Source organism: Limulus polyphemus, unplaced genomic scaffold (assembly GCF_000517525.1).
Source record: "Limulus polyphemus unplaced genomic scaffold, Limulus_polyphemus-2.1.2 Scaffold484, whole genome shotgun sequence".
In the NCBI taxonomy this organism is placed as follows: Eukaryota; Metazoa; Arthropoda; class Merostomata; order Xiphosura; family Limulidae; genus Limulus; species Limulus polyphemus.
Genome location: NW_013666094.1, coordinates 187,314 through 208,398, shown reverse-complemented (window position 1 = coordinate 208,398; position 21,085 = coordinate 187,314). Strand labels below are relative to the sequence as shown.

Below are 21,085 nucleotides of genomic sequence, written 5' to 3'. Positions count from 1 at the left end.
ACAACAACCTCAGATACATTTATGTTAAAATAATGGTTTACAACAATCTCAGATACAGTTATGTTAAAATACTGGTTTACAGCAATCTCAGATACATTTATGTTAAAATAATGGTTTACAACAATCTCAGATACAGTTATGTTAAAATACTGGTTTACAGCAATCTCAGATACATTTATGTTAAAATAATGGTTTACAACAATCTCAGATACATTTATGTTAAAATACTGGTTTACAACAATCTCAGATACATTTATGTTAAAATAAATGGTTTACAACAACCTCAGATACATTTATGTTAAAATACTGGTTTACAACAACCTCAGATACATTTATGTTAAAATACTGGTTTACAACAATCTCAGATACATTTATGTTAAAATAATGGTTTGCAACAATCTCAGATACATTTATGTTAAAATACTGGTTTACAACAATCTCAGATACATTTATGTTAAAATACTGGTTTACAACAATCTCAGATACAGTTATCTTAAAATAATGGTTTACAACAATTTCAGATACATTTATGTTAAAATACTGGTTTACAGCAATCTCAGATATATTTATGTTAAAATACTGGTTTACAACAACCTCAGATACATTTATGTTAAAAAACTGGTTTACAACAATCTCATACATTTATGTTAAAATACTGGTTTACAACAATCTCAGATACATTTATGTTAAAATAATGGTTTACAACAATCTCAGATACATTTATGTTGAAATATTGGTTTCCATGACACGGGTAATTACTAATCAAATATTGTTAACAGAAAGTAGGATTTCCAGTTGTGTGATACAAATACAAAGTATGTTTAGTTCAGGTTTATGTTTGCTACATTTTGAAGATCACTTTGAAGCAGAATATTGCCTTAACAATATGATATCAACAATCCAATTGTTATTTGAACTAACTTTGAACTTTTCTCTGTGAGAAAAGAATGTCAAAAACCATTGCTTCTTTTTTTAAGCATGTAAAATAATAATAATAAGTATTCTGACATTTATTTCACCTTTTTTGGAAATTCTGGAATATTTCTAAATATTTTCTCTAGTATTCATAACAAGGTTTAAAGAACACCCGATAAACAGCTATATTTTATAAAACCAAATGTCATTAAAACTACAAACACTGCCACGTTTTCTGCTATATTAAGCCTTTAAAATGGTCTAATGAGTCTTTAGAAGGTTACCTTAAACCTTTTATGTTTTCATTCTTATAATACTAAAGTTCAGATAAAACTTTAGAAAAACTAAAACATGCTACAGAATGATTTTCATAAAGGATTCATGTGTAAGAGTCATAACAGTTTTGGATACTTTTAACATATACTCAGGAACACAGAAATGTAGCATGTTACGGAGGTAATTCCACAAGTTTAAAATATGTGAACTTACATTATAGATTCCACTGATTTAGGTTTAATGAATATAGCAACTGGGTGCAGTCCTGCCACCTGCAGTCTTTTGATGGCATTGCCACTAACATCTAGGATGCAGTATTTACCCTGAAAAATGTTAGTGTGATTAGATTTTTACCACCTTTACATGTGTGCATCAGTGTAGTTAAGCTAAATGATAATCAAAATTCATTTAACAACTTTAAGAAGTTTTCATGTAGTATAACCCCGGTTTTTTCATTCCTAACAACACACTTTTCTTAGCAGGAAAACTTTGCAATATACACTCAATAAACTAGAGGATTCTACTTACAAATTAAAGAACTCCTGAAGAAATATCCTAACAATTAACAAAATTTAGTTTTGGTCTTTCATGTATCTTACATAAAATATTAATTTTACTAAATTTGATCTCCATATATAAAATTTACAAGTTAATTTATATTACTACAAAAAGAAAAGAGAAAGAAATAATACAATAAAAACATACAAGAACAACAGTGTATTTTATACAATCTCTACAGACTGAATATAAAAAAAATTGCTTCAAGTACTGAGTCTTTCTTTATAACACACAGTACAAAGCATATTTTATTGTACTAGCCAAAGTAAGAACTTATTAATTTCATGCAGACTTTTTTAGCAATAGTTTAATACTATCACTCATTTCAACAATTCAATGAAAGTTGACTACAAATGTTTTCAGCCAAACAAAAAGTGTTGAAAGAGTTTAAAGCATTTTATGTAAAGCTTAACTAAGAGTCCAAAAACACAAGTTTTATTAATAACAAATAACTGAATTATTTTAAATTAGTCTGCAGTGGAAAACTGCACATGTACATAATACTTTCTACAGGGAATAACTCTAAGATATCAAACATTACAATACCCATGTACATAATACTTTCTACAGGGAATAACTCTAAGATGTCAAACATTACAATACCCATGTACATAATACTTTCTACAGGGAATAACTCTAAGATGTCAAACATTACAATACCACAGTGGGTTTTAATTTGTAACACAAAAAAAGAGGTGATTATTTTAAATGTTTTCATAATTATGTTATTTATTAATAAACTACCTTTTCTGCAATCTCCCTTACGGATGCCAAACTTGTACCATACAGGTTATCATTGTACTGGCCAGCTTCTATGAACAAGTGATTCTGAATGTCTCTCTCCATCTGCTCCCTAGATGCCACAAAGTGATAGTCTCGACCATCAACTTCATAGTCACGTTTTGGTCGAGTGGTATCTGTAGGATAAAACAGAACAATAATACCAGTATATGTTTATTTCACCTTACCTATAAATGTGTGATATTTTAAGTTAATACCATAATTCGTATAATTTCATGAAACCTTTAAATTTTTGATTATTTTAATTTCAAGCACCATAAAGGCATTCTATGTTTTTAATATTCAAAATTACTCATAAAAACATTACTGTTTATACATAAACGGTGATTTCCAATCACAGCAAGCTAACCAGTTACAGCGAAACTACAAATCAGCTTGGTAATGTGCATAGCTAATTAAGTATTTGTTTCTTATGTTATTACTTATAAAAGACTAGAATACACTGTTTCATATTCAGGTCTCCTGTTGTTAACAATGTTTTTGGCCATAATCCCAATAATATATTAAACAATTCAGTCAGCTTAGGAGATTTAGATTAGTCCTAAATACATTAAACTAACAATGCAAAACAATTTTGATAATAAAAGTATAATAATAGAAAATAAAATTAAATACATTAAACATTCTAACCAATACTGTTAATGAAAATAGCAATAAAGAAACTATAAAATATACCTTACTTACAGAACAGAATCACTAGCTGTTGCTTCAAGCATTGTCATAGATTTAATGTTTGTTAAACAATGTGATATCATTATGACCTAGTATACACAAAAGTTTACATGATCTTCTTTTAAAATGTCTTTTGACCAATGAAAACCCATTAAACAGCTCTGACAGAGGTTAGTTAAAGAGGGAGTAGTGTTATACAGTATAGCTCTAACAGTGAAACTTTAGGAGAGCATCGCATCTGAGATGCATTACTATGGCACATGTTACTGTTTAGTGTATGGTGTCAAGTAGCAGGACATTACCAAAAGTACAGTCAAAAATTAATGTTTATGAAGATACAAACTAATAAATTAAATGAATATATGAATTGTGTAATAAATAGATATAATATTAGTTATGTAATGAAAATAAAGCAATATTAAATATACTACACAGAAAACAATATGTTAGCCATACTATGATGTGTGTCTAACACTACTCCCACTTTATATAACCTCTGTCACTTAACAAAACACATGAAACAATAAATAAAAGTTACATCTTCTGTAAAAGCCAAAATGTAAATGCATTAAACCTTGATAAAGTTCAGTTATATACAATAAAATTTAGAAAGGAAAGTTACAACAATAGTAATGTGGTAAACAAAGTAATTAGCAAAAGCTAATGTAACTTAACTAATGACATAGTCTTAATATATACAGAACTGTTATATAACTAGAATTAACTATATATAATAAGCGCTTAAATCAACAGGAGGTATACAGATCAAAAGGTAATGAAGTTTAAAAAACCAACAATTTCTAACAAGACTTTAATAAACTTCATCCTACAATGTCTCATAACAATACTGTTGAACATCAGATGGTGTTAGTTTTTTGTTATAAACAAACAATAGCATATTTAACATTGGTGCATTTGGGGGATAACTCACTGATGGGCCCCTCACATTGCGGGCCCCTCAAAGTAAATTGCACCGAGTAGTTTGAAGTACTAAAAAGACCCCTGGAAACAAATATAGCTATAAAAGATCAATGGAAGGACAGAAGTTCTATGGTTTAAAGGCAATTACTAAATGTGTTTAATTGTAAATAAATTTCTATTTTTAGTTCATTCCCTTTGGTTCGGAATCAATAAGATTAAAGTTTAGATGCTCAAAAACGTTGCAAGTTATGAAATGAATTGTAATCTACTTGGAAAAAAACAACAAAAAAACAATACTTACGAGGTATACAGCTACCAAACTTTTCAGGGAGTTCGGAGATTAGATCATCATTAATCCTGTCTTTAATGGGCCCAAAATAATTACAGGTCGTGCATATGAAACTAAAAGTAAAGAAAAACAGAAACTCTAGATTACCTTATTAATCTCCCCCCCAAAAAAATGTGTGTATCTAAGATATTATGATACAAGAGTATAATATGTTAAATCAACATTATTAAAAAAAAGTTCAAATTAATGTATTCACAAAACTTGTTAATTTTCAGAAGTGGTTAGAGATGCTAACAAGATTTTTTTCCACAATACAGTGGGTAGAAAGAACAAACTATGTACAGGTACAAATTCCCACTAACACATAATAATATATGTGTGAAAGGATTAAACATGAATGACTTTCAAGAAACATCATGCCTATAAGAAAACACAATACTTTGCTATAATGTTGAATTCTAGTATATACTTCTTACAATGGAACACAGTTTGAAAATTGTCAAGCATATCTACCTTCATGCTGCACAACAGCTTCATATGAGAGTACGGGTTCCTCATGCCCTCCTGTGGATAATGCACAAAATAAGGTCGGGCAAAAATATTAACACACGACACAAGATACTGATGTGTGAAACCTTAAACAGACTTTAGCTAAATTCATCATTAAAAGTATCTTACAGTGTGAATGATTATGTGTGTAAAAACAAAATGATTATTTTTATATACAAAAAATAAAAGGTTTAGTATATAGATTTTACTTTAAGAAAGTGCGACCATTTATAAATTAGATAATATTCAGTGAAATAAAATATCTAAGCTAAAGACCAATGTATATTAATAATAATAAAACTGTTACATCTGGAGTTAAAGATTATTCTTTCTACATCTGGTTATGAAGAAAATAATGGTAAAATCCTTGAATCTGTAGCAATTGGTCATACTTTCAATATCTGGGTATAAATAATGGTAAAATCCTTGAATCTGTAGCAATAAGTCATACTTTCAATATCTGGGTATAAATAATGGTAAAATCCTTGAATCTGTAGCAATAAGTCATACTTTCAATATCTGGGTATAAATAATGGTAAAATCCTTGAATCTGTACTAGTTGACCATAAATTCAACATCTAGGTATAACTAAAATAATGGTAAAATTCTTTCTAGAACTGGGTATAAATAATGTTAAAATCTGTAATAGTTAATTATTCTTTCTTCAACTAGCTGTGTTTAGAATCTTTGAAATGTGGACTATCTGGATAGTTTTTATCTAGTTAAGCTTCACTTTTCTAAAATTAAATATACTACAAGCAAACTGTTTAATGTTAACGTTTTCCTACACCAAGAATGTATTTCCAATAGATACTTACCTCACAAATGGCATTTTCTTGACTTATACCGCCCTCTACAGACAAATTTTTGCTCTCCACTAGTCTTGATACTCTCACCTATCCTCATGTGAGACATCTGCATGCTATCATGCAAATGATCATGCAGCAATCCTCCACCAACAGGAGTGCAACACAATTCCTATTGTCACTCTTTCGTGCAGCCCATAATCAAAACTTACACCCAAAGTGGGGAGGTCAAGTAGGAAATGTGAGAGGAGGTAAGTATCTAGTGGAAATACATTTTCAGTGTAGGAAAATGTTAATTTTCAATATGATATTTTACCTTCTCTCACAAATAGCTAGAATCCCACATTGAGTTGGCAGGGGGTCTGGTGAGAAGATGATCCATTTTTAGTAAGCACCCAATGGAAGACCATGGGGGTGTGTGAATGAATGGAAAGCAACACACCTGTGGGAGACTGCACAACTTCTAAACCAGGTATACTCTTCGCCCATGAGAAAATGTGTCACAAAAAGAGAGGAAGCAAAAGATGGATCCCAGTAAATTAAGTAAATGGAATTAAGGGACCTCTGGTGTAGAGTGGCTAGGGCATGTTCAACCGTAAATGGAAGCTCTACCTCAACCAACACCAGTCGAACCAGGATAAGTATATCCAGCCCATGGTAGGAAGAGGGTTCTCTACCTTTCACCTCGGATAAAGGAAATGGTCCATACCAAGGACCCACATCATCATTTATGCACATCCAACTCAACCATCATCATACCTGCTGGTATCCAATGTTTGGGGGATGGTAGGAAGGTGAGAAGCAAAGTGGGGTTTATTCCAGTCCAGCACAAGGCAGCATTGGGAATTTATGGTACAGTCTCTGGTAAGAGAAGGGTATTGGCCACACAGATGTGGGGACTTATGTGGCTGGGTCCAGCTCCAACCATCACCATATCCACTGGGAACCAACATACAGGGACAGTAGGAGGGAGGGTGCCTCAGCTGGAGGGGTGAACTGGATGTTGGCAGAATGCGTTAAACATCACCTGGCGGGATCTGGAATTATACATCAGGTCTGCAGTAGAATGAGCATCAATGCCATCTACACTGGCAGAACACCACCTTCCTACTCTCAACTGAGTGGGATTAAGCACACTCAGGAGGAAGCCTCCATGGTCCACCACCCCAGCAGCTAGGAACTGATAAGTGGCAAGGACTCCCATACTCTACTAGAAGAAGGAGGAAACAACATGTCAGAGAGTACAGAAGAATGCTGCACCAGAGACAGTGCAATGGGTGACTGCAACACCTTATTTTGAAAGGAAGACCAATCCCGTGACCTACAATATACGAATCATCCAGGATGAGCAGCAATCCCTATCTGCTTTACTTATGTTAGTCCAGGAGTATACTGTTCAGGTCAAACATCTTTACAAAGCAAAATACTGCATGGTATACCTACCAGCAGTCTTGTGGAACATCCAATCTCAATGGTGGGCATATTTGATATACAGGTCTTACGGCCAAAGTCCTGAGCAGGAACCAACGATCGAGGAAAATGACAACATAGAAACTGTGAAATAAGGTGCAGTGGACGTCAACAGAGAACATGTCTGATTGACAACATTCACACACCAACAAGAGGAGAAAAAGATGATAGAAGGAACAGGTGGAGAACTGCTGTAGATGAAGGGTAAGGCCCTGGAGGACTACATTCAGATACCAATGGAATGGGAAATCAAGGATGCCATGCCCTATGGAAGGCCAGCCAACCTGGCTAGGGACCAGACAAAAGCCATGGGAATGGAAGAATGATGCATGCTGTATTGAGGCTGATATAAAAGGGTGGGGGAAAGAGGGAGCAGAAGAGGAGGCAACACCACCAGCCAGTGCAGGAAAGAAAACTAGGACTGTGTCAGCCAAAGGGAAGCCACCAAAAAACATGATTATGGAAAGGACTCGGGGGGAAGCAGACAGATGGGAGGGTAGGCATACAGGTAGAGGCCTGTCCATTCCAGACTGAGAGAATCTATTGCCCCAGCCAATGGATGTGGAATAGGAGACAAAAACGGTGGGACCTGGTAATTGAGATGTGTGGCAAAGGCATCCGGATCCAGAACACCTCACTGGAAACAGAGCTACCATAACACCAGTGGGTTCAGTGAACACACCACAGAGAGAGAGAATCCTGTCAGGACAAGATAATAAATCCTCTACTAGATTAAGGGCACCCACGATATGGCAAGCCATCAAATGAATATAATGGCTGAGGGTCCAATACAGGAGGTACAGTGACTGAAAATAGAGAGTGCCCCTTGCCTGGGGATGTATGAGACCACATTAAACTTGAAGGAATGAACCATCACCAACCAGCCTTGAAGAGCTGGAAGAAAGTGGATCAATGTCTGATGAATTGCAAGGAACTCCAAGAGATTGATATATATATAGAGGATTCGATTAGAGTTCACTGCCCCTAGAGCTTCAGAACATCCAAGTAGGCACCCCAACAGGAAAGAGAGGCATCCTCAAAGAAGTAACATTCTGGACAAGTATGAGGAAAAAGAGCAACATCCATAGTGATGTTGTCTTGATCCAACAACTAAGCGAAGTCGGTCTGTAAGGAAGGAGAAGGAATGGGACATCCAAGGTATCCCAAACGAAGATCCATTGGTCCATCAATGCCCAATGAAGGCAACACATGTGGGCATGACCAAGAAGGATGAAGGTTTCCATAGAAGCCATTTCCAAAACAGATAGAACCTCTCATGGAGTGGAAGAGAGAGATAGGAGGATAGGTTGAGAACTTGTAGCTCCATAGCCCTCAAATAAAGGGAAGATAATTGGGCCTGACTGAGGATAGAATTGAAGAATATGCCAAGATGAACAAGGTATTGTGAGGAGATGAGGAAAGACTTCTCCAACTCCACCAACTAATCAATCTGAGCAGCTTCTCTGAATATGATGAGCAGGGGTGCCCTGCAAGGGATCTAGAAGTAACCAGTCATCTTTGTAATGGTGGAAAAGGAAGGCCTTGGGAATGAATAAGACAAGCAAATGCCATGAACCCCCCAAAAAAACAACAAGCCAAGGAGAGCCCAAATGGAAATGAGATGCTGGGACAATGGAGGAGGAGAATCAAAACAGAGGACCAGACCCCCTAAAACAACCCACAAAACCCAATGGTCTATAACCAAAGGGCCACCAGACATAGGCAAAATGGATTGGCTCAGCTCCCATCAGACCTAAACACACTATTTGGTCACCAAGACTGTTGGTTGCCCCTAGGACAGTGCTACAAGTACTAATAGCAAACCTAAGGAATACAAGATACCAGAACCAGAAAGGGAGAGGAAGGAGGAGGGCAAGACATGGGAACAAGTTCAGTAGGGAGTTGGATAAACAGGGAACCAATAAAGAAAGAAAGTATGCAACCATGCTGACTCAACTCTGGTTTATAAAGAGTTGGGAATGCCCCCAATAATCTCCAGGCTCAGTAAAGGAGCCATGCACAAATCACACAATGAGGAGGGAGGCAAACACGCCCAGGACAAAAGAGTGTCCCATCCCCAAAAGTTCCCAACAATAAAGCAGCCACGTTAGCAAGGAAAGAGCAGACAAGGAGAGCCATGCTATGGTGCAAAACAGGAAAACTGAGGCAGAGAGGAGGTAACCTAAGTATTGGGGTCCAAAGCCCTAAAAGAACAAGGTGAATCGAAATGCTGTGAGTCTAAGTAGGGAAATACAGAATGTTAAAGTGCTAAACAATGTACTTCAAAGAGAACATGCAAGTTGTGGCATACTGACCCCTGAATGTAACTGGACTCTAAAACGACTCTCATGAACCCCAATATCTGGTGAAGGGGTTGAAACACTAGATACTGGCCAATTGGCATGACACAGAGAAGGATAGGTGAGGAATCATAGGAAACAAGGACAAAACATAACATACTTGAATTATTAATTCAACAAAGAAAGAAGAAGGCCTGAGCATCTTCCCCAAAATGAATGTGACAGTGAGACATAGGCAGAAGGAGGGAACAGGCTGTCAAAATTTTCCTCCTCATGTTTAGACAAACCCTCACATGGTAATAGAGGACAATCATCTGGTGACTCAGAAGACTGCATAGAGGTAGCCAACTCCCTTCGAACAGAGCTGTTACTTCCTCAGCAGAAAAAGTTTGATTTGATGCCATCTGAAGCTCCAATACAAGTCAAAAATCAATGAAATTAAAAAAAAATTGATGATGTGAAAAACAAGAAAAAAAGTGTTTGGAATAACATTCAAAACTTGAGTGAAAAAAATTAATGAACTAATACATGAAAAAGTGAAGACAATTAATTTATGCAAATTTGAGAAAAAAAAATCAGTAGGAAAGCATAAGCAAAATCACATCCTATCAGTAGGACTGCTAACAGAGAAGTGATTATGGGAGCTGCACAGAAGAGAAGGTACTAGTTATGATAGTTGTGTCACTCTCCTCATGATAGTATGTTGGTGTCTCTCATCAGGATAGGTGGGAGTATCAAGGCTAGTGGCAAGCAAATATTTGTGCCTTTAGAGGACAACATACGTCGAAAAAAGCTATTTGTGAGAGGAGGTAAGATATTGTATCAAAAATGTTTTTTGTGTTACTTATTACTTCTTTCAGATTAATTCATAACTTTTGCAATGAAAACCTAAACATCTTTATACATTTGATATTTTCAATCTCTCTCTTACCACTTTGTTCTATAATTCTTTGCTAAATCTTAAAAGTAAATAAACCAGTGCATATATATATATATACGTTTGAAAGTTTAAAGATTTATATAAATAGAACTGAGCATATTTTGTTCATTTATAAAATCCACAACTGACTGCAATAAACATATGTATCTTAAAATAACATTAAACACTATATACTTGTGAAATGAATCATATATAAATAAACATAAAAATAAATGGAAGAATGTGTAGATATATAGATAGATTGTATTTTAGAATAATATTGAAAGTTAAAACTAATTTCAAAAATTGCTGAAAATCAGTAAGCTTCATTCTGTACTTGCTTAGTACTTAATGAACAGATGATTTATTACTATTATGGAAAATTCACTACCCTTGATATTAAACAGTTTTTGTTTTCACAAAGCTCTGCTACTCATAACATCAATTTGTTATTCACAATGAATGTATATAGATGCTTTTTATCAAATTTATAATGAATTATAGTCACTTGGAAACTAATAAGCATTCTTGAATTATCTATTTTTTTGTTAAAGCTGATCACTCAGTAAAAAAAATTTAAATACAGAACAACTACAATTGATATGTTAAAGAGATTATATTTTAGAACAAAGAATTTGTCATAGTTCTAAAATAAAGTTCCAATCAAAGTTTAAGAAATCAACTAGGCCTTAGATCTTTAGTTATAGTTTTTACATAGATAAATTCCATACTTAGATAGATCTTAATTTGCTTGTGCTATTTTTAATATGTAAAGATTGTGGTATTGGAACGGTTAACATGCATTTTGGATGCTTAAACACTGCCCATCCTATTATAATTTCTTATTTAATATTTACCAAAAACTCAATGACACTGAAATATGATTTTTTTTTCTCAATACCTAAAAAATATTTAATACTAGTAATCATAATTTTTATTATTCTGACAATGAGAAATAACTATAACAATTTTAAACTACTTAGAAAGTATGCTTCATATACACAAAAACAATCTCCAATATTCCATCACAGCTGAAACCACAGTTAAAATACAAATTACACAGAGCTCATAAAGACAAACAAAAGGCTACCTACGGATGGTACTAGCCTCACTGTCACTGGTGTTTGTAATACTGACAGCATCTGAAACAACAACAAAAAAACTTAAACACAAGCTACATCAAACTAAAACCAATACAAGAAACAGACAAACTATTGAAATAGAATTTACGTGTATAACAATGTCACACAAAGTAGCAACATTTTTCTGAATTATATGGTAAATAATTCATTAATATTTGTGAACTGACCTTTTGTAGGGGAACCATCTCCTGTAGGGCATGAACCAAATAAAAAAAAACAATTTAGTAAGAAACAATATGGTATAGAATAACCAACCAAACTCTTAGAACACAGTGCATACTTTCTGAAAGATGGAGAAAAAAACTCACTAAAAACTATAAGACGTATCTAAGATAAAACTTATTTACCGGGTTTATCTAAAAGAAATTTCTTTTTCCATTAGCTCATATATATATATATATATATATACATGTTTGTAAAATTCTTCATAGAACATAAGAAAAATTAATTAAAACAAAAACCCAAGTACACTTAATTACCTGGATCACAGACTCATTTTGTTTAGAAATAACATCATGTTTTTAAGGTATGATGTCCAGAAATGGAATAAGTGGTCAGTTAATAGTAAAATACTCAAAAAATAATCAGCATCACAGATTTGGATGTGTAATACGAAGCACCAGAAACAACAAGTATATTGTTTTAGTACCCACATTATATTATTAGCCATGCAATCAGCAACAGGCCTATAAAAGTAGTTGTGCTGTTTTAAAGTTACATACTTTAAATATTTCACAGTTAATATTAAATGTTTTGGTGCTTAAAGACAACACCATGTCTTAAAAAATAAAACAATTCTACTTGGCATTTATAATTCTAGTACATTTTGAAGGATTGTTAATAAACATTTATCTTGTATAACTGGTAAACAGTTACAAACACCATTATTAATAAAGTGTCAAACTTTCCTTCTTAGTTTTTGTACAGAAAAATATTAATACTATTCAAAAACAAAAATTGATTTTCAAGGCCTTATTCAGGTAAAATCTTTTGGATGGTCAGTGTTTCTTTAGGACACACGGATGGAATTATTTTCTTCAAAGAATTGATACAAACACTCACAACACTATTATTTATACCAACGAGAAAATTTCACAGTATCAAAAATACAGCAGGTTTAGAGATCCTGTCCTAAAGTTTGAAAAATGGTTTATTACATTTCACCATTTTGGTTGAATAGGTTATGATATCCAATACCCAATGCCATTTTTTTTAACAACATCTATCAACTAAACCTCACAACTATTTCTTAAAATTACACCAATAAATCAAAACCAAGCAATATTTTGTAATTGGATACCAGTTAAAATACAGAACTATTCTTCACAAATCAGTGTAAACCTAGCAAACTTTTTAAGATACTTATCAAACCCTCATATTATTTTTCACCAGTCAAATGAGTGTCATTGCTCACAGTAACATACAAAATTAGCTAACTTGGAAAATAGTTTTGAGACTTAAGTGTTACCATAAATCAATATTTATTGGGCAATACTTTCATTTTGATAATTTTTTATCATTTGAATTTAAAAATAACTTATCTATAAATTGAACATCAGACTTATAATTTAGTTAGTTCTTTTTCTGGATTTCGTGAAGAATTGAAAATATACAGGTTTTCTTTCAAAAAAAAGTTTTCCTTTACAGCTGATTGACAGTATTATTAAGAAATATTTAAAAGCTTTGTACACTTTTAAAATTAGTAAATGTACTGATATTAAATAAATAGCTTATTGTCTTTTATCATTTAGAGGTAAACATGTTTTAGAATTAACAAAAAGATTAAAATGGTTTTTAATAATAAAGTTATTTTCAATTTAATGGCAGGATTCCCAAAATACATTGTTCTTGTACCATCTGTAAATTTATACGTCCAAGGTGTAACCATAGCTATTTGGATTCTACAATTTGTTGTTCCAGTTCAAGAATTAAAGAGCATGTGCAAAATACTCCATATAATCAATCAACAATTCTCAGCCACTGCTTACAAGACTATTAATTTATACCCACTGTCAACAAGTTAGCATTTTGGAAAATGCAATAAATGAAAAGAAGTAAAGATAGTTTGTGGATTAAAAAAAACACAAAAAAACATCCTGAATTATGCTTCAATAAAATTGTTTCATCTTTACTTAGAGTAACATACATCTGTCAAAATCCATTAGCATTTTTCAAAGTAGAACCAATCACAGAATACAGAACAATGTTTCAGAAACATATAAAACAATTAAAAAAGGACTTTTTTTTAATATCAACAACCATTCAAAATGCAACATGATTTTTCAGATAGTCCTCACTTATCAAAATCTAGCTTCATTTTTTAAAATGAGACTTATTAGCCAAAACCGAGCACTACTTTCTGAATGTCACCAAACAGTAAAATCCAGCACAATTTTCTCAAAATGACATTTATCAGAATAATTTTTAGGATGACATTTATAAGCCAAAAACCAAGCAAAATTTTATGGAGTATTATCTATTGGTCAGAATTCAGTGCCATATCTCATAGATGCAATCAGTATCATATTTCATAATAAAAAAAAATATCCATCAGTCCAAACCAAATGTAATTGTTTTAGAAAGACACTCATCAATCAACACCAAGACACCTCTTTCAGAAAGAAACTTATCAGTCAAAACCCACCCCAATTTCTTAAAGTGACACCCCTTAGTAAAAGTAATTTAATATTTATCTAAATGATACTTGTCAATCAAAACTCAGTACCACTTCTCACCTTAACACCATTCAGTCAAAAACAAGCACAGTTTTACAAAATAACATCTACCAGTCAAAATGAACCATTCCACAGTAAGAAAACATTTATATTATTTCTGAGAGATAGTATTGGTTTGTGACTGATTGCTATCACTCTGATAAATGTTGTCTTACTGTGGAATGATTAGTTATCAGAGTGATAGCAATCAGTCACAAACCAATACTATCTCTCAGAATAACGTACTCATCTATTAAAGCCCTGTACCATATCTCTGATTGTTGGATAACAACACCATTTATTTAGTTATTAATTTCTTTTCTTCACCAAAATATATATTTCAGTGAAGAAAAGATGACATTGAGGACTAATCTCTTCTTTGATTCACTACTTTTGCTGCAGCAGACCAACTTAGCTCAGTGTACAGCTCACCAGTGATGCTTGGAAAAAGAAAGCAAATAAATAAACTAGGCCTCATATAATGGTGAAATGGGGAAAAAAATTAATTGTGATGTATAGTCCTTCACTTATCACTAATAACATAAACATTTGGTGCTTGGATAACACAACATTCAGTGTAATGAGCCTTAAATTAATCAGACACTTAAAAACAATCACCTAACTTACTTTCTCCATCACTACCACCATCTTCTATATTATTGTCCTTGCTTTTCATAAAGGGGAACTTACGAGAAAACGAAAAATTTTTCTTCTTTCTGTCTAACGTACTCTACGATGAAAAAAAAGAAAAATGAATAACATTACTATGTGCATTATGTTGCTGCAACAACCAAACTATTGTATTACACAATAACTGGTTAACAGTTAGATTTAAAGGTTTAGCATCACCATCTATTGTTTTTTATTAGATAACACTTTTAATCAAAAGAAAAAATCAAAGTAAATAATTAATTGTATACAATTAATTATTCACATATAATGTAACAAGACCATGTATGATCCTCAAATTAATCTAAAGCTGATAACTCACTTCTAAGTTTTCTCATTACTGAGGAAGTAATCGTTGTTGAGGAACTACAAGCGCACAGTATCTCCTAACAAGAAAAGTTACTTTTTTCACAAAACTTTTTTATTTACTTAACAATTTTTAAAAAGATACCTTTTGTGTGTGAAAAATAGAAATCAAATATTTAGAACAAGAAACATGCTACTGTTTATTAGAATGATGTGAAAAAACTTCTTGGGGGCCATGTCATGTCATTAAATTTGTGGAACAACACTTGTTTAATATTCTCACGATGATTTGAAGTTGTAAAAATATGCTAATATGTTTCTTCTTAATTCATATCTCATGCCTGTATTTTTTCAAGCACTTGTACCAATTCTTTTAACCTGAGTAAGGATCTTGAAGGATATCCATTATGATGCTTCTGTGATGTTAGTAATTATTAGTTGATGTTTCATGAACAAGGAAAATTCACATACCTTTCCATCACTTATGTTACTTTTCCCCTGGAACTTTACTGATTTTAGCCTTGCTCTTTCCCTCCTTTCAACCCTGCAAAATCACATATTCATCTCAGTTTCTAATCTCCTGATACAAACACTGCTTCTATCAAAAACTGTTTATGTTATAAAATCTTTTCTGAAACATACCACTAGCAATAGTTTTTCTTCTCCAATATGTAATGATGTTTTTTAGAGTTGTGGTCAATAAAATACTATATAAAAACACACTTCCGCTAGATCACATTGACAGCACAAAACACAATGTTTTTCATACTACCTGGCAAAGTCATTGCATCATTTCAATTAAAACAGTGAATCTAAAAAATAATGAACAAGCCACTATCCTAACAGCCTAGAATAAAAGAAAATAAACAAACTTTATTAAACTACTGGAAATATTTAGTTTTCAAAATGTTTTACTGAAGAAATTCCATACTTCCATTTACTTCTCTTGATTAGGTGTTGCAGTGATTATAATACTACAATTATAATACTGTGAAAAGCAATTTTAATGAAAATTACAAATACTTAGCTTATAAATATACAGTGAATTGAACTTAATTTCCATGATTTATTCACTAAAATGTATACTTATATATTTAATAATTGCACTTAGTGTGAGTGTGTGTGTGAATGCATTTATAAAACACAATCAGTGGTCACATTATTCCTAATTTACCAGGGAGGAAGGAGATTTAATAAAGCCAGCAAGAAAGCGGTACATACATATATAATCATCATTTTTACACAAGTTAATTCTGGCTGGTAATCTTACATACAAAAAAGTACACAGCCAAACAAATGTCCTTCAATTTTTTTAACTGGGTAATTCTTGATAATAAATCCAGTTCTCAAACAGTACTTAGATGATCTATTATTGGGAATGGTTCATGGTAATGACATCAACTATAAAGTGCAATTATGTGAAGAGCTAAACTTTTATTTGAAATGATTTTTGATTATAGAACTACCTGTTAAGTGAAACTTCTATGTATGTGTAATCTTCTTAAACATAAACTGGTTTTACGCCAAGACTTAAGTTAATACAATGGTGAATAACTAATAAGTTTCAATTACTTGAAATGACTGTTACTATTGAACACAAATCTACCATGACTGCTTGGTAAACAACTAACCTCCTTTTACTTGAAATAATTCTTGATAATAAACTCAGCTATGAGAAGGAGCTCACATAAAAAACTAACCTCCTTTTGCTGGGAATGATTCTTGATAATAAACTCAGCTATGAGAAGGAGCTCACATAAAAAACTAACCTCCTTTTGCTGGGAATGATTCTTGATAATAAATCCAGTGATGATAAGAGGCTTAGGTGACAAACTACACTCCTTTGCTTGCACTGATTCATGATACAGTTATGAAAAAGGGCTTAGGTGAAAAACTAATTTTGCTTAATTTGGAATGATCCTTGATAAAAACAAAAAGCTATGAAAAAAAGATTTATAAAAAAAAAATATCTTTTTTTACTTCGAATGATTCTTGATTGAAAATATAAAAATGTTTATGGCAAGGGGCTTCTTTTACTTGGTAATAAACCCAATTATGAAAAGGAGCTTAGGTGAAAAACTAATTTTTTCATTTTTCTACATGGAATGATTTTTGACAGAACAAAAAATTATGAAAAGGGGCTAAGGTGAAAAACTAACCTTCTTTTACTTGGAATGATTCCCATGCCTTCCTCTTCACCATTAGGGAGTATTTTTCTTGCTTGCCACCACTCATCATCACTAGCATTTATGACATGCAGAATGTCACCAAAATGAAATGGTAGTCCTCTGCTAGGGAGCCCACTGTCTTTTGAAGGATCATACTCAAATAAAGCTCTGGAATCAAGTCAAAATACAAGAATTAGATAAAAAATAAAATCAATTAGTAAGTAAAACAAACAGAAATAGAAACAGATTATGAGATATCTCAAAAGGCAAGATTTTTATAGTCTTTGTCTACTTAAATTATACAATTGTATGGCATGACTCACCTAACATAAAGGGACCGTTTCTGGGAGGTACGTAAGCTGCCTGATGTTGTGTTCAACATTTGTTCCCTCAGATCATGAATCTTTGCCTCAAATTTGTTGTATACTGATGATAAAAAATAATCTTTTGAATTTTTATATGTAGAATTTAATGTCAGAAACATCACCAAAAACATGTTAAAACTGAGAAAAATTAATTTTAAAATTGTTAAGGAAAGTATTTAAAAATTACACGAAACAAAAACAAAATGGAAAAAATATCAAGAGATGAAAAAAGAAAAGAAAATACTCACGGATGTAAAATATAGAAAAAAATTGACAAAGCATTAAGTGATCCATGAAGTACATCAAAAACATCAACACATATCAAGTTAGCCAGTAATGTTTATACAGCTTCTGATCTCAAAATGCAACTTCCAAATGTATAATGAGTAGATTTTTACTCACAACTGTATTTTTGTTCCATTCCAGCTATTTCAGGAAACTAAAACTACCGACTCAAAGTGTTACACCCACCCCTAAGTTAAGAATTAAAAGGATATTTCACACCACTTAACTCTCTATACATATTTCCTCTAGTTGGACATTGAAGCACAATTAAAAGTTGAAAACCATTAATCAAACTTTGTTATCTCAGGCACTTATCCAAGATTGTTTTTAAAGAGCTTTAAACACATTTAATTTATTGTGAAAATGCTATCAATAAGGAGGAAAGGTGGTGGATAGAAAAAATCCAGGAAAAAATAAAATACTTGAAGTTTTGGGAATATATGAAATATGAAAGTGCCAATCTCCTAAACAATATTTTTTACGGAACTCATTGTAGGATAAATGGAACTGACTGTAAAAACTTGCTACTTAAAATTTTACTAAGCAATCTTATTTTTTTAGTTTAAATTGATTTTGTTAAGTTAAAACATATTTAATTTTAAAAGTTTTAAGGCATAAAACATAAACCTTCTAAACAATTGCTTTCTTCAGATCCTATACAGTTAAAAACTTGAATGTCACAAGACTCTAAGATGAAAATCAGATTTCTGACAAGCAGGCACTTGTGTTTAAATATAAAGTACTCTAAGTTAATGTCTTCAAATAGACTAAATATCTCTAAGTGTCTCTTCTAAGGTATGAAATAACAATAGTGCCATATGTACAATGCCTCTGCTACCAGTATACTCATTTCTACACTACAAATATATAAACACACTGTTCTTTAAACTACTTTAACCCTAAAAATAACAGTTTTGTTTGGTAAAAATAGTTCAAATGAGTGTTTATTAAACACACACACACCTTTCTGCTTGTAACCTGAAAGTTATGAAATACTTAAGTTTTCTTGTACATAAAACCATGACAGCCATTCTACAATACTGGAGATTTATTTTCTTTATAATCGTGTGCAACGTATGAAAAAAAAAAACTTTTAACTTTGATCATTTTTCAAAGTTATATGTTACATGTGGATGACAATTTCAACTTTAATTTCAGAAAGAGCCAAGTTAATTAATGCTTTCATTAACAAATTTGTAATTAACCTAAAAAGTTGACTTTCTGACTGAATTGTGCTTTTCTCTGGATTATTCAATAATATCATCCTTGAAACATGTCAGCTAGTGATTTCTTGTGGATTTCCTTTGAAAATTAAAGCAACCAACCAAAACAGCGCTATATGAGCTCTATTACTAGACTGTACGCGTAAAGTGGAACCTAATAGCTCAGCCGGTATGTAAACCCCCAAAAGACGTCACATCGCCGTTATTATTATTTTTCGCGTCTCGTGCGACTGTGAACGGTTGCCTGGGTGATGTACAACTCCAATAATTCACGGTAACCCTGTTGGAAGGGAAGCCATGTACAGTCACTCACTCGTAAAGACGAGCGCTACGAATAAGCTAGTTGGTGGAAATGTCATAACGTTTAAAAGTTGAATGTTTACAGGACAGGAAAAGTTGTGTGGTTAATGTAGAAATACACCGAAAAACGATAAATCAAAGTTTTCTTGAAGTCTGGTGTAATCATCATTCATCTTTACTACGTCAACACACACACAAAAAAAGGGGAGAGAGAGAGGAAGAACTGGCGCCAAGTGAACACAGTTTTGTGTAATAAAAGCAAAAACAATGCTCTCTTTGACGCACCAAGTTCAGATGTCGTAATGTAGTTTAACTTTCTTAAAACAGAATCCAAGAGGTATAACCAACAATAGTATTACGTTAATCTAAAAGAATGTACATGTTAAGTGAAGAAAAATCAGGTGAATCCTGTTTCTATATCTACGTTGAGAAATAAACTTGAACCTTATTTTTAAAAGTAGCGAAGTTTGATAAACGGCAGATGTCACGGCAAATTTCTGGCTGTCCTTCATTATTTCATTACTTATTCCACAAGTAAAGAAAAATCTTTTCAAAAAAGGAAGTAAATGTAGGGATGGCTAATATCAATCCTTCAAAATCAACGCAAACAAGATAGTTGGGATTGCAGTTGCATCACCACTACATAACAGGACAGGCAAACAGCGTAGTAGAATGTTAACAGACAAAAATAGGATAAATTAAACTCAATTGTGATTGCATACTTATATGTATTGCTATATGTTAATTCTTGCCTGTGTTATTACGTGGGGATGATGCAAGTGCCATCCCCACTATCTTGTTTGCGTTGTTTTCGAAGGATTGATATTAGACATCCCTACATATTACCGGGTTCGTTCCCCGGCAGGGATGCCACCACCATTGCCTGGTCCCAAGTCCAGGATAAGAAAGGAGGAGGGTTGGGCGCGGGGCTAGCAACTCCGCCCCGTAAAAACCAACCTGCTAAATTACTGCAAAAACAACTTCCGTCGGCGAGGTGTTGTTGGGGCCCTATGCTTCAGTGGGAGTCGACAGGGATTATTATTATTATCCCTACATTTACTTCCTTTTGTGAAATGTTTTTCTTTACTTGTTTTTTTTAATGCGGTGTTTCAATAGACATATGAAGGTTATATTTATAACCAAGTTCTGAATACAATGAGGTTCCAACTATAGTATTTATTGTTTATCTATTATTGGCTGGTAATTCCTGTTTCACCCTGTACTTAAGCTTTTTAAAGGAACACCATAGTTCTGTAAGAAAGCTAACTGGAAAGGGTAATAATAACATCGTTTACATTATAATTATGATTTTTATAATTATTACTATTTATTAATAATACTTATAAAAGCGGATACTATATTTGAAAATAGGTTACCTCGGTGAGATTGGTTGACACCATTGTTTTGGTTTTTGAGTAATCATGTAATAAAAAAGAA

The 21,085-nt window shown here is 32.7% G+C and overlaps 1 pseudogene; it reads right to left on the bottom strand.

Moving 5' to 3' along the window:
- The window catches only part of LOC106458552, a 208,510-nt pseudogene that overhangs the window by 3,742 nt on the left and 183,683 nt on the right, over positions 1–21,085 (bottom strand).